Consider the following 13,881-nt stretch of genomic DNA (forward strand, 5'->3'; position numbering starts at 1 on the left):
TGGTAGATTAGACTGTGGGGCGGTGGTCAGGCTGGTAGATTAGACTGTGGGGTCTGGCTGGTAGATTAGACTGTGGGGTGATGGTCAGACTGGTAGATTAGACTGTGGGGTGATGGTCAGACTGGTAGATTAGACTGTGGGGTGATGGTCAGACTGGTAGATTAGACTGTGGGGTCTGGCTGGTAGATTAGACTGTGGGGTGATGGTCAGACTGGTAGATTAGACTGTGGGGTGGTGGTCAGACTGGTAGATTAGACTGTGGGGTGATGGTCAGACTGGTAGATTAGACTGTGGGGTCTGGCTGGTAGATTAGACTGTGGGGTGATGGTCAGACTTGTAGATTAGACTGTGGGGTCAGACTTGGAGATTAGACTGTGGGGTGATGGTCAGGCTGGTAGATTAGACTGTGGGGTCAGACTGGTAGATTAGACTGTGGGGTGGTGGTCAGGCTGATAGATTAGACTGTGGGGTCTGGCTGGTAGATTAGACTGTGGGGTGGTGGTCAGGCTGGTAGATTAGACTGTGGGGTCTGGCTGGTAGATTAGACTGTGGGGTCTGGCTGGTAGATTAGACTGTGGGGTCTGGCTGGTAGATTAGACTGTGGGGTCTGGCTGGTAGATTAGACTGTGGGGTCTGGCTGGTAGATTAGACTGTGGGGTCTGGCTGGTAGATTAGACTGTGGGTTGGGGGTCTGGCTGGTAGATTAGACTGTGGGGCGGTGGTCTGGCTGGTAGATTAGACTGTGGGGCGGTGGTCAGGCTGGTAGATTAGACTGTGGGGCGGTGGTCAGGCTGGTAGATTAGACTGTGGGGCGGTGGTCAGGCTGGTAGATTAGACTGTGGGGCGGTGGTCAGGCTGGTAGATTAGACTGTGGGGCGGTGGTCAGGCTGGTAGATTAGACTGTGGGGCGGTGGTCAGGCTGGTAGATTAGACTGTGGGGCGGTGGTCAGGCTGGTAGATTAGACTGTGGGGTCTGGCTGGTAGATTAGACTGTGGGGTGATGGTCAGACTGGTAGATTAGACTGTGGGGTGATGGTCAGACTGGTAGATTAGACTGTGGGGTGATGGTCAGACTGGTAGATTAGACTGTGGGGTCTGGCTGGTAGATTAGACTGTGGGGTGATGGTCAGACTGGTAGATTAGACTGTGGGGTGGTGGTCAGACTGGTAGATTAGACTGTGGGGTGATGGTCAGACTGGTAGATTAGACTGTGGGGTCTGGCTGGTAGATTAGACTGTGGGGTGATGGTCAGACTTGTAGATTAGACTGTGGGGTCAGACTTGGAGATTAGACTGTGGGGTGATGGTCAGGCTGGTAGATTAGACTGTGGGGTCAGACTGGTAGATTAGACTGTGGGGTGGTGGTCAGGCTGATAGATTAGACTGTGGGGTCTGGCTGGTAGATTAGACTGTGGGGTGGTGGTCAGGCTGGTAGATTAGACTGTGGGGTCTGGCTGGTAGATTAGACTGTGGGGTCTGGCTGGTAGATTAGACTGTGGGGTCTGGCTGGTAGATTAGACTGTGGGGTCTGGCTGGTAGATTAGACTGTGGGGTCTGGCTGGTAGATTAGACTGTGGGGTCAGGCTGGTAGATTAGACTGTGGGGCGGTGGTCAGGCTGGTAGATTAGACTGTGGGGTGATGGTCAGACTGGTAGATTAGACTGTTGGGTCTGGCTGGTAGATTAGACTGTGGGGTGATGGTCAGACTGGTAGATTAGACTGTGGGGTCAGACTTGGAGATTAGACTGTGGGGTGATGGTCAGGCTGGTAGATTAGACTGTGGGGTCAGACTGGTAGATTAGACTGTGGGGTGGTGGTCAGGCTGGTAGATTAGACTGTGGGGTCTGGCTGGTAGATTAGACTGTGGGGTCAGGCTGGTAGATTAGACTGTGGGGTCCGGCTGGTAGATTAGACTGTGGGGTGATGGTCAGACTGGTAGATTAGACTGTTGGGTCTGGCTGGTAGATTAGACTGTGGGGTGATGGTCAGACTGGTAGATTAGACTGTGGGGTCAGACTTGGAGATTAGACTGTGGGGTGATGGTCAGGCTGGTAGATTAGACTGTGGGGTCAGACTGGTAGATTAGACTGTGGGGTGGTGGTCAGGCTGGTAGATTAGACTGTGGGGTCTGGCTGGTAGATTAGACTGTGGGGTCAGGCTGGTAGATTAGACTGTGGGGTGATGGTCAGGCTGGTAGATTAGACTGTGGGGTCCGGCTGGTAGATTAGACTGTGTGGTGGTGGTCAGGCTGGTAGATTAGACTGTGGGGTGGTGGTCAGGCTGGTAGATTAGACTGTGGGGTCAGGCTGGTAGATTAGACTGTGGGGTCAGGCTGGTAGATTAGACTGTGGGGTGGTGGTCAGGCTGGTAGATTAGACTGTGGGGTGGTGGTCAGGCTGGTAGATTAGACTGTGGGGTGATGGTCAGGCTGGTAGATTAGACTGTGGGGTGGTGGTCAGGCTGGTAGATTAGTCTGTGGGGTGGTGGTCAGGCTGGTAGATTAGACTGTGGGGTCCGGCTGGTAGATTAGACTGTGGGGTCCGGCTGGTAGATTAGACTGTGGGGTCCGGCTGGTAGATTAGACTGTGGGGTCCGGCTGGTAGATTAGACTGTGGGGTCCGGCTGGTAGATTAGACTGTGGGGTCCGGCTGGTAGATTAGACTGTGGGGTCCGGCTGGTAGATTAGACTGTGGGGTCAGACTTGGAGATTAGACTGTGGGGTGATGGTCAGGCTGGTAGATTAGACTGTGGGGTGGTGGTCAGACTGGTAGATTAGACTGTGGGGTGATGGTCAGGCTGGTAGATTAGACTGTGGGGTCAGACTGGTAGATTAGACTGTGGGGTGGTGGTCAGGCTGATAGATTAGACTGTGGGGTCTGGCTGGTAGATTAGACTGTGGGGTGGTGGTCAGGCTGGTAGATTAGACTGTGGGGTCTGGCTGGTAGATTAGACTGTGGGGTCTGGCTGGTAGATTAGACTGTGGGGTCTGGCTGGTAGATTAGACTGTGGGGTCTGGCTGGTAGATTAGACTGTGGGGTCTGGCTGGTAGATTAGACTGTGGGGTCTGGCTGGTAGATTAGACTGTGGGGTCTGGCTGGTAGATTAGACTGTGGGGTGATGGTCAGGCTGGTAGATTAGACTGTGGGGTGGTGGTCTGGCTGGTAGATTAGACTGTGGGGTGGTGGTCAGGCTGGTAGATTAGACTGTGGGGTGGTGGTCAGGCTGGTAGATTAGACTGTGGGGTCTGGCTGGTAGATTAGACTGTGGGGTCTGGCTGGTAGATTAGACTGTGGGGTCTGGCTGGTAGATTAGACTGTGGGGTCTGGCTGGTAGATTAGACTGTGGGGTCTGGCTGGTAGATTAGACTGTGGGGTCTGGCTGGTAGATTAGACTGTGGGGTCTGGCTGGTAGATTAGACTGTGGGTTGGTGGTCTGGCTGGTAGATTAGACTGTGGGTTGGTGGTCTGGCTGGTAGATTAGACTGTGGGGCGGTGGTCAGGCTGGTAGATTAGACTGTGGGGCGGTGGTCAGGCTGGTAGATTAGACTGTGGGGCGGTGGTCAGGCTGGTAGATTAGACTGTGGGGCGGTGGTCAGGCTGGTAGATTAGACTGTGGGGCGGTGGTCAGGCTGGTAGATTAGACTGTGGGGTGGTGGTCTGTCTGGTAGATTAGACTGTGGGGTGGTGGTCAGGCTGGTAGATTAGACTGTGGGGTCAGGCTGGTAGATTAGACTGTGGGGTGGTGGTCAGGCTGGTAGATTAGACTGTGGGCTGGTGGTCAGGCTGGTAGATTAGACTGTGGGGTGATGGTCAGGCTGGTAGATTAGACTGTGGGGTGGTGGTCAGGCTGGTAGATTAGACTGTGGGGTCAGGCTGGTAGATTAGACTGTGGGGTCAGGCTGGTAGATTAGACTGTGGGGTCAGGCTGGTAGATTAGACTGTGGGGTGGTGGTCAGGCTGGTAGATTAGACTGTGGGGTGATGGTCAGGCTGGTAGATTAGACTGTGGGGTGATGGTCAGGCTGGTAGATTAGACTGTGGGGTGGTGGTCAGGCTGGTAGATTAGTCTGTGGGGTGGTGGTCAGGCTGGTAGATTAGACTGTGGGGTGGTGGTCAGGCTGGTAGATTAGACTGTGGGGTGGTGGTCAGGCTGGTAGATTAGACTGTGGGGTGGTGGTCAGGCTGGTAGATTAGACTGTGGGGTCAGGCTGGTAGATTAGACTGTGGGGTGGTGGTCAGGCTGGTAGATTAGACTGTGGGGTGGTGGTCAGGCTGGTAGATTAGACTGTGGGGTCAGGCTGGTAGATTAGACTGTGGGGTCCGGCTGGTAGATTAGTCTGTGGGGTCCGGCTGGTAGATTAGACTGTGGGGTCCGGCTGGTAGATTAGACTGTGGGGTGATGGTCAGACTGGTAGATTAGACTGTTGGGTCTGGCTGGTAGATTAGACTGTGGGGTGATGGTCAGACTGGTAGATTAGACTGTGGGGTCAGACTTGGAGATTAGACTGTGGGGTGGTGGTCAGGCTGGTAGATTAGACTGTGGGGTCTGGCTGGTAGATTAGACTGTGGGGTCAGGCTGGTAGATTAGACTGTGGGGTCCGGCTGGTAGATTAGACTGTGGGGTGATGGTCAGGCTGGTAGATTAGACTGTGGGGTGGTGGTCAGGCTGGTAGATTAGACTGTGGGGTCCGGCTGGTAGATTAGACTGTGTGGTGGTGGTCAGGCTGGTAGATTAGACTGTGGGGTGGTGGTCAGGCTGGTAGATTAGACTGTGGGGTGATGGTCAGGCTGGTAGATTAGACTGTGGGGTGGTGGTCAGGCTGGTAGATTAGTCTGTGGGGTGGTGGTCAGGCTGGTAGATTAGACTGTGGGGTGGTGGTCAGGCTGGTAGATTAGACTGTGGGGTGGTGGTCAGGCTGGTAGATTAGACTGTGGGGTCCGGCTGGTAGATTAGACTGTGGGGTCCGGCTGGTAGATTAGACTGTGGGGTCCGGCTGGTAGATTAGACTGTGGGGTCCGGCTGGTAGATTAGACTGTGGGGTCCGGCTGGTAGATTAGACTGTGGGGTCCGGCTGGTAGATTAGACTGTGGGGTCCGGCTGGTAGATTAGACTGTGGGGTCAGACTTGGAGATTAGACTGTGGGGTGATGGTCAGGCTGGTAGATTAGACTGTGGGGTGGTGGTCAGACTGGTAGATTTGACTGTGGGGTGATGGTCAGGCTGGTAGATTAGACTGTGGGGTCAGACTGGTAGATTAGACTGTGGGGTGGTGGTCAGGCTGATAGATTAGACTGTGGGGTCTGGCTGGTAGATTAGACTGTGGGGTCTGGCTGGTAGATTAGACTGTGGGGTCTGGCTGGTAGATTAGACTGTGGGGTCTGGCTGGTAGATTAGACTGTGGGGTCTGGCTGGTAGATTAGACTGTGGGGTCAGGCTGGTAGATTAGACTGTGGGGTGATGGTCAGGCTGGTAGATTAGACTGTGGGGTGGTGGTCTGGCTGGTAGATTAGACTGTGGGGTGGTGGTCAGGCTGGTAGATTAGACTGTGGGGTGGTGGTCAGGCTGGTAGATTAGACTGTGGGGTCTGGCTGGTAGATTAGACTGTGGGGTCTGGCTGGTAGATTAGACTGTGGGGTCAGGCTGGTAGATTAGACTGTGGGGTCTGGCTGGTAGATTAGACTGTGGGGTCTGGCTGGTAGATTAGACTGTGGGGTCTGGCTGGTAGATTAGACTGTGGGGTCTGGCTGGTAGATTAGACTGTGGGGTCTGGCTGGTAGATTAGACTGTGGGGTCTGGCTGGTAGATTAGACTGTGGGGTCTGGCTGGTAGATTAGACTCTGGGGTCTGGCTGGTAGATTAGACTGTGGGGTCTGGCTGGTAGATTAGACTGTGGGGTCTGGCTGGTAGATTAGACTGTGGGGTCTGGCTGGTAGATTAGACTGTGGGTTGGTGGTCTGGCTGGTAGATTAGACTGTGGGGCGGTGGTCTGGCTGGTAGATTAGACTGTGGGGCGGTGGTCAGGCTGGTAGATTAGACTGTGGGGCGGTGGTCAGGCTGGTAGATTAGACTGTGGGGCGGTGGTCAGGCTGGTAGATTAGACTGTGGGGCGGTGGTCAGGCTGGTAGATTAGACTGTGGGGCGGTGGTCAGGCTGGTAGATTAGACTGTGGGGCGGTGGTCAGGCTGGTAGATTAGACTGTGGGGCGGTGGTCTGTCTGGTAGATTAGACTGTGGGGTGGTGGTCAGGCTGGTAGATTAGACTGTGGGGTGGTGGTCAGGCTGGTAGATTAGACTGTGGGGTCAGGCTGGTAGATTAGACTGTGGGGTCAGGCTGGTAGATTAGACTGTGGGGTCAGGCTGGTAGATTAGACTGTGGGGTGGTGGTCTGGCTGGTAGATTAGACTGTGGGGTGGTGGTCAGGCTGGTAGATTAGACTGTGGGGTGGTGGTCAGGCTGGTAGATTAGACTGTGGGGTGGTGGTCAGGCTGGTAGATTAGACTGTGGGGTCTGGCTGGTAGATTAGACTGTGGGGTCTGGCTGGTAGATTAGACTGTGGGGTCAGGCTGGTAGATTAGACTGTGGGGTCAGGCTGGTAGATTAGACTGTGGGGTCAGGCTGGTAGATTAGACTGTGGGGTCAGGCTGGTAGATTAGACTGTGGGGTCAGGCTGGTAGATTAGACTGTGGGGTCAGGCTGGTAGATTAGACTGTGGGGTCAGGCTGGTAGATTAGACTGTGGGGTCAGGCTGGTAGATTAGACTGTGGGGTCAGGCTGGTAGATTAGACTGTGGGGTCCGGCTGGTAGATTAGACTGTGGGGTGGTGGTCTGTCTGGTAGATTAGACTGTGGGGTGGTGGTCAGGCTGGTAGATTAGACTGTGGGGTCAGGCTGGTAGATTAGACTGTGGGGTGGTGGTCAGGCTGGTAGATTAGACTGTGGGGTGGTGGTCAGGCTGGTAGATTAGACTGTGGGGTGATGGTCAGGCTGGTAGATTAGACTGTGGGGTGGTGGTCAGGCTGGTAGATTAGACTGTGGGGTCCGGCTTGTAGATTAGTCTGTGGGGTCCGGCTGGTAGATTAGACTGTGGGGTCCGGCTGGTAGATTAGACTGTGGGGTCAGGCTGGTAGATTAGACTGTGGGGTGGTGGTCAGGCTGGTAGATTAGACTGTGGGGTCAGGCTGGTAGATTAGACTGTGGGGTGGTGGTCAGGCTGGTAGATTAGACTGTGGGGTCTGGCTGGTAGATTAGACTGTGGGGTCTGGCTGGTAGATTAGACTGTGGGGTCTGGCTGGTAGATTAGACTGTGGGGTCTGGCTGGTAGATTAGACTGTGGGGTCTGGCTGGTAGATTAGACTGTGGGGTCTGGCTGGTAGATTAGACTGTGGGGTCAGGCTGGTAGATTAGACTGTGGGGTCAGGCTGGTAGATTAGACTGTGGGGTCAGGCTGGTAGATAAGACTGTGGGGTCAGGCTGGTAGATTAGACTGTGGGGTCAGGCTGGTAGATTAGACTGTGGGGTCAGGCTGGTAGATTAGACTGTGGGGTCAGGCTGGTAGATTAGACTGTGGGGTCCGGCTGGTAGATTAGACTGTGGGGTCAGGCTGGAAGATTAGACTGTGGGGTGGTGGTCTGTCTGGTAGATTAGACTGTGGGGTGGTGGTCAGGCTGGTAGATTAGACTGTGGGGTCAGGCTGGTAGATTAGACTGTGGGGTGGTGGTCAGGCTGGTAGATTAGACTGTGGGGTGGTGGTCAGGCTGGTAGATTAGACTGTGGGGTGATGGTCAGGCTGGTAGATTAGACTGTGGGGTGGTGGTCAGGCTGGTAGATTAGACTGTGGGGTCCGGCTTGTAGATTAGTCTGTGGGGTCCGGCTTGTAGATTAGTCTGTGGGGTCCGGCTGGTAGATTAGTCTGTGGGGTCCGGCTGGTAGATTAGACTGTGGGGTCCGGCTGGTAGATTAGACTGTGGGGTCAGGCTGGTAGATTAGACTGTGGGGTGGTGGTCAGGCTGGTAGATTAGACTGTGGGGTCAGGCTGGTAGATTAGACTGTGGGGTGGTGGTCAGGCTGGTAGATTAGACTGTGGGGTCTGGCTGGTAGATTAGACTGTGGGGTCTGGCTGGTAGATTAGACTGTGGGGTCTGGCTGGTAGATTAGACTGTGGGGTCTGGCTGGTAGATTAGACTGTGGGGTCTGGCTGGTAGATTAGACTGTGGGGTCTGGCTGGTAGATTAGACTGTGGGGTCTGGCTGGTAGATTAGACTGTGGGGTCTGGCTGGTAGATTAGACTGTGGGGTCTGGCTGGTAGATTAGACTGTGGGGTCTGGCTGGTAGATTAGACTGTGGGGTCTGGCTGGTAGATTAGACTGTGGGGTCTGGCTGGTAGATTAGACTGTGGGGTCTGGCTGGTAGATTAGACTGTGGGGTCTGGCTGGTAGATTAGACTGTGGGGTCTGGCTGGTAGATTAGACTGTGGGGTCTGGCTGGTAGATTAGACTGTGGGGTCTGGCTGGTAGATTAGACTGTGGGGTCTGGCTGGTAGATTAGACTGTGGGGTCTGGCTGGTAGATTAGACTGTGGGGTCAGGCTGGTAGATTAGACTGTGGGGTGGTGGTCAGGCTGGTAGATTAGACTGTGGGGTGGGGGTCAGGCTGGTAGATTAGACTGTGGGGTCTGGCTGGTAGATTAGACTGTGGGGTGGTGGTCTGGCTGGTAGATTAGTGCCCCTAGTTCCATGTATCAACCCGTTATTTCAGTTCTATTAAAACCAGGAACGTGTGTCAAGTCCCCTACTGAGTACAGACCCTTAAGTTTAATACACTGTGACAAAATAGCAATAGAATGACAACAGTCTTACCCGACGTCGATACATCAATCGAACAGGGTTTATTCAAATTAGACACAAACTAATACATGTTTCAGTTTAAAACAATAAGCAAAAAGGTATGGATTTATCAATAATGGCTGTTGGTTGAAAAGGCTGAATGACCATTTCTATTCAAATCATTAGAAGCGTTGAACTTTCCAGCAAAAATAATACATTTTGTAAAAAATATGATATAAATGATGTATATTTCAAGATCTTCATGAATAAGAAAAAGATTACATGGACAGGGAGGACCTGATCCTAGATCAGCACTCATTTTATGAGGCCCAGTCAATAACTCTCACAATCACGTTTCAGGTAAGACCCAAATGCAGACTGTGTTGAAGTAACAATGTGTGTTACAGCAACAAGGGGGAGGAAAACAACAGGTCAGGTCAGGCAGGGGTCGGTAATCAAGAGTTGGGGCCAAGGTACAGGACTGCAGGCAGGCTCAGGGTCAGTTGAAGGTTAAAACCAGGAGAGCGAGAAATAGAGACTGGGGAAAAGCAGTAGCTGATACAAAACGCTGGTTGACTTGACAAACAGGCAACCGACAGAGAACAAGTACCCAGGGGGGAGAATGGGGAGAAGTACCCAGGGGGGAGAATGGGGAGAAGTACCCAGGGGAGAATGGGGAGAAGTACCCAGGGGGAGAATGGGGAGAAGTACCCAGGGGGAGAATGGGGAGAAGTACCCAGGGGGAGAATGGGGAGAAGTACCCAGGGGGAGAATGGGGAGAAGTACCCAGGGGGAGAATGGGGAGAAGTACCCTGGGGGAGAATGGGGAGAAGTACCCTGGGGGAGAATGGGGAGAAGTACCCTGGGGGAGAATGGGGAGAAGTACCCTGGGGGAGAATGGGGAGAAGTACCCTGGGGGGAGAATGGGGAGAAGTACCCTGGGGGAGAATGGGGAGAAGTACTCTGGGGGGAGAATGGGGAGAAGTACCCTGGGGGAGAATGGGGAGAAGTACCCTGGGGGGAGAATGGGGAGAAGTACCCTGGGGGAGAATGGGGAGAAGTACCCTGGGGGGAGAATGGGGAGAAGTACCCTGGGGGGAGAATGGGGAGAAGTACCCTGGGGGAGAATGGGGAGAAGTACCCGGGGGAGAATGGGGAGAAGTACCCAGAGAACAAGTACCCGGGGGGAGAATGGGGAGAAGTACCCTGGGGGGAGAATGGGGAGAAGTACCCTGGGGGAGAATGGGGAGAAGTACCCAGAGAACAAGTACCCTGGGGGAGAATGGGGAGAAGTACCCTGGGGGGAGAATGGGGAGAAGTACCCTGGGGGAGAATGGGGAGAAGTACCCAGAGAACAAGTACCCTGGGGGGAGAATGGGGAGAAGTACCCTGGGGGGAGAATGGGGAGAAGTACCCTGGGGGAGAATGGGGAGAAGTACCCTGGGGGGAGAATGGGGAGAAGTACCCAGGGGAGAATGGGGAGAAGTACCCAGGGGAGAATGGGGAGAAGTACCCAGGGGAGAATGGGGAGAAGTACCCTGGGGGGAGAATGGGGAGAAGTACCCTGGGGGAGAATGGGGAGAAGTACCCGGGGGGAGAATGGGGAGAAGTACCCAGAGAACAAGTACCCGGGGGGAGAATGGGGAGAAGTACCCAGGGGAGAATGGGGAGAAGTACCCAGGGGAGAAGTACCCGGGGGAGAATGGGGAGAAGTACCCAGGGGAGAATGGGGAGAAGTACCCAGGGGAGAATGGGGAGAAGTACCCAGGGGAGAATGGGGAGTGGGAGAATGGGGAGAAGTACCCAGGGGAGAATGGGGAGAAGTACCCAGGGAGAATGGGGAGAAGTACCCTGGGGGAGAATGGGGAGAAGTACCCTGGGGGAGAATGGGGAGAAGTACCCGGGGGAGATGGGGAGAAGTACCCAGAGAACAAGTACCCGGGGGGAGAATGGGGAGAAGTACCCAGGGGAGAATGGGGAGAAGTACCCAGGGGAGAAGTACCCGGGGGGAGAATGGGGAGAAGTACCCAGGGGAGAATGGGGAGAAGTACCCAGGGGAGAATGGGGAGAAGTACCCAGGGGAGAATGGGGAGAAGTACCCAGGGGAGAAGTACCCGGGGGGAGAATGGGGAGAAGTACCCGGGGGGAGAATGGGGAGAAGTACCCGGGGGAGAATGGGGAGAAGTACCCTGGGGGAGAATGGGGAGAAGTACCCTGGGGGAGAATGGGGAGAAGTACCCTGGGGGAGAATGGGGAGAAGTACCCTGGGGGAGAATGGGGAGAAGTACCCTGGGGGGAGAATGGGGAGAAGTACCCAGGGGAGAATGGGGAGAAGTACCCAGGGAGAATGGGGAGAAGTACCCAGGGAGAATGGGGAGAAGTACCCTGGGGGAGAATGGGGAGAAGTACCCTGGGGGAGAATGGGGAGAAGTACCCGGGGGAGAATGGGGAGAAGTACCCAGAGAACAAGTACCCGGGGAGAATGGGGAGAAGTACCCTGGGGGGAGAATGGGGAGAAGTACCCAGGGAGAATGGGGAGAAGTACCCAGGGGAGAAGTACCCAGGGGAGAATGGGGAGAAGTACCCAGGGAGAATGGGGAGAAGTACCCAGGGAGAATGGGGAGAAGTACCCAGGGGAGAAGTACCCGGGGGAGAATGGGGAGAAGTACCCTGGGGGAGAATGGGGAGAAGTACCCGGGGGGAAAATGGGGAGAAGTACCCTGGGGGAGAATGGGGAGAAGTACCCTGGGGGAGAATGGGGAGAAGTACCCAGAGAACAAGTACCCGGGTGGAGAATGGGGAGAAGTACCCTGGGGGGAGAATGGGGAGAAGTACCCAGGGGGGAGAATGGGGAGAAGTACCCAGGGGGGAGAATGGGGAGAAGTACCCAGGGGGGAGAATGGGGAGAAGTACCCAGGGGGAGAATGGGGAGAAGTACCCGGGGGGAGAATGGGGAGAAGTACCCTGGGGGGAGAAGTACCCAGGGGGGAGAATGGGGAGAAGTACCCTGGGGGAGAATGGGGAGAAGTACCCTGGGGGAGAATGGGGAGAAGTACCCAGGGGGGAGAATGGGGAGAAGTACCCTGGGGGGAGAATGGGGAGAAGTACCCTGGGGGAGAATGGGGAGAAGTACCCTGGGGGAGAATGGGGAGAAGTACCCTGGGGGAGAATGGGGAGAAGTACCCAGGGGGGAGAATGGGGAGAAGTACCCAGGGGGAGAATGGGGAGAAGTACCCAGGGGGAGAATGGGGAGAAGTACCCAGGGGAGAAGTACCCAGGGGAGAAGTACCCTGGGGGGAGAATGGGGAGAAGTACCCTGGGGGAGAATGGGGAGAAGTACCCTGGGGGAGAATGGGGAGAAGTACCCTGGGGGAGAATGGGGAGAAGTACCCAGGGGGAGAATGGGGAGAAGTACCCAGGGGGGAGAATGGGGAGAAGTACCCAGGGGGAGAATGGGGAGAAGTACCCAGGGGGAGAATGGGGAGAAGTACCCAGGGGGAGAATGGGGAGAAGTACCCAGGGGGAGAATGGGGAGAAGTACCCAGGGGGGAGAATGGGGAGAAGTACCCGGGGGAGAATGGGGAGAAGTACCCAGGGGAGAAGTACCCTGGGGGGAGAATGGGGAGAAGTACCCTGGGGGGAGAATGGGGAGAAGTACCCAGGGGGGAGAATGGGGAGAAGTACCCAGGGGAGAAGTACCCTGGGGGGAGAATGGGGAGAAGTACCCTGGGGGGAGAATGGGGAGAAGTACCCAGGGGAGAAGTACCCAGGGGAGAATGGGGAGAAGTACCCTGGGGGGAGAATGGGGAAAAGTACCCTGGGGGGAGAATGGGGAAAAGTACCCAGGGGGAGAATGGGGAAAAGTACCCTGGGGGGAGAATGGGGAGAAGTACCCTGGGGGAGAATGGGGAGAAGTACCCTGGGGGAGAATGGGGAGAAGTACCCTGGGGGAGAATGGGGAGAAGAATGGGAGAACCCTGGGGGGAGAATGGGGAGAAGTACCCTGGGGGAGAATGGGGAGAAGTACCCTGGGGGGAGAATGGGGAGAAGTACCCTGGGGGGAGAATGGGGAGAAGTACCCAGGGGGAGAATGGGGAGAAGTACCCAGGGGGGAGAATGGGGAGAAGTACCCAGGGGGGGAGAATGGGGGGGAGAGGGGAGAATGGGGGAGAAGTACCCAGGGGAGAAGTACCCTGGGGGAGAATGGGGAGAAGTACCCTGGGGGAGAATGGGGAGAAGTACCCGGGGGGAGAATGGGGAGAAGTACCCTGGGGGGAGAAGTACCCAGGGGGAGAATGGGGAGAAGTACCCTGGGGGGAGAATGGGCGACACCTGGAGGAGGGTTCGAGACGAGCACAAGGACAGGTGAAACATCAGGGCGTGACACAGACAAGATAACTTTAAATAGTAAGGTAAGTGTTCTGGATTGTCTTGGTGATAACAGGGTGTAAAGGTAGAAACCTCTCCAGCTGTAGAAGGCTTGAACTGGGCCAACTGTCCCTAGCTACCTACCCTCTAGGCTGTAGAGTGCTTGAACTGTCCCTAGCTACCTACCCTCTAGGCTGTAGAGGGCTTGAACTGTCCCTAGCTACCTACCCTCTAGGCTGTAGAGGGCTTGAACTGTCCCTAGCTACCTACCCTCTAGGCTGTAGAGGGCTTGAACTGTCCCGAGCTACCTACCCTCTAGGCTGTAGAGGGCTTGAACTGTCCCTAGCTACCTACCCTCTAGGCTGTAGAGGGCTTGAACTGGGCCAACTGTCCCTAGCTACCTACCCTCTAGGCTGTCATTGTTAATAATAATGTTGTTAATTAATTTGCCGGGTAAAATAAAAGGTTCAAATTAAACTTGTGCTCATAAAAATATGATATATTGCTTGTACAGGGTTGGGGGAACATATGCCAGGGCTAGTGTGTGGGTGCAGGCTTTGGTTCTAGCCAATCAGTTGATTAGTACAATCAGGCTACAACAAAATCCTGCAGGCACAGAAACACTGGCCACACCCCTGTTTGAACTTGGTGCCGTTTACTCTTCTGACAACAAAACTCTGAAACAAAATGAGGCCAT

Source organism: Oncorhynchus masou, chromosome 17 (assembly GCF_036934945.1).
Source record: "Oncorhynchus masou masou isolate Uvic2021 chromosome 17, UVic_Omas_1.1, whole genome shotgun sequence".
Taxonomy (NCBI): domain Eukaryota; kingdom Metazoa; phylum Chordata; class Actinopteri; order Salmoniformes; family Salmonidae; genus Oncorhynchus; species Oncorhynchus masou.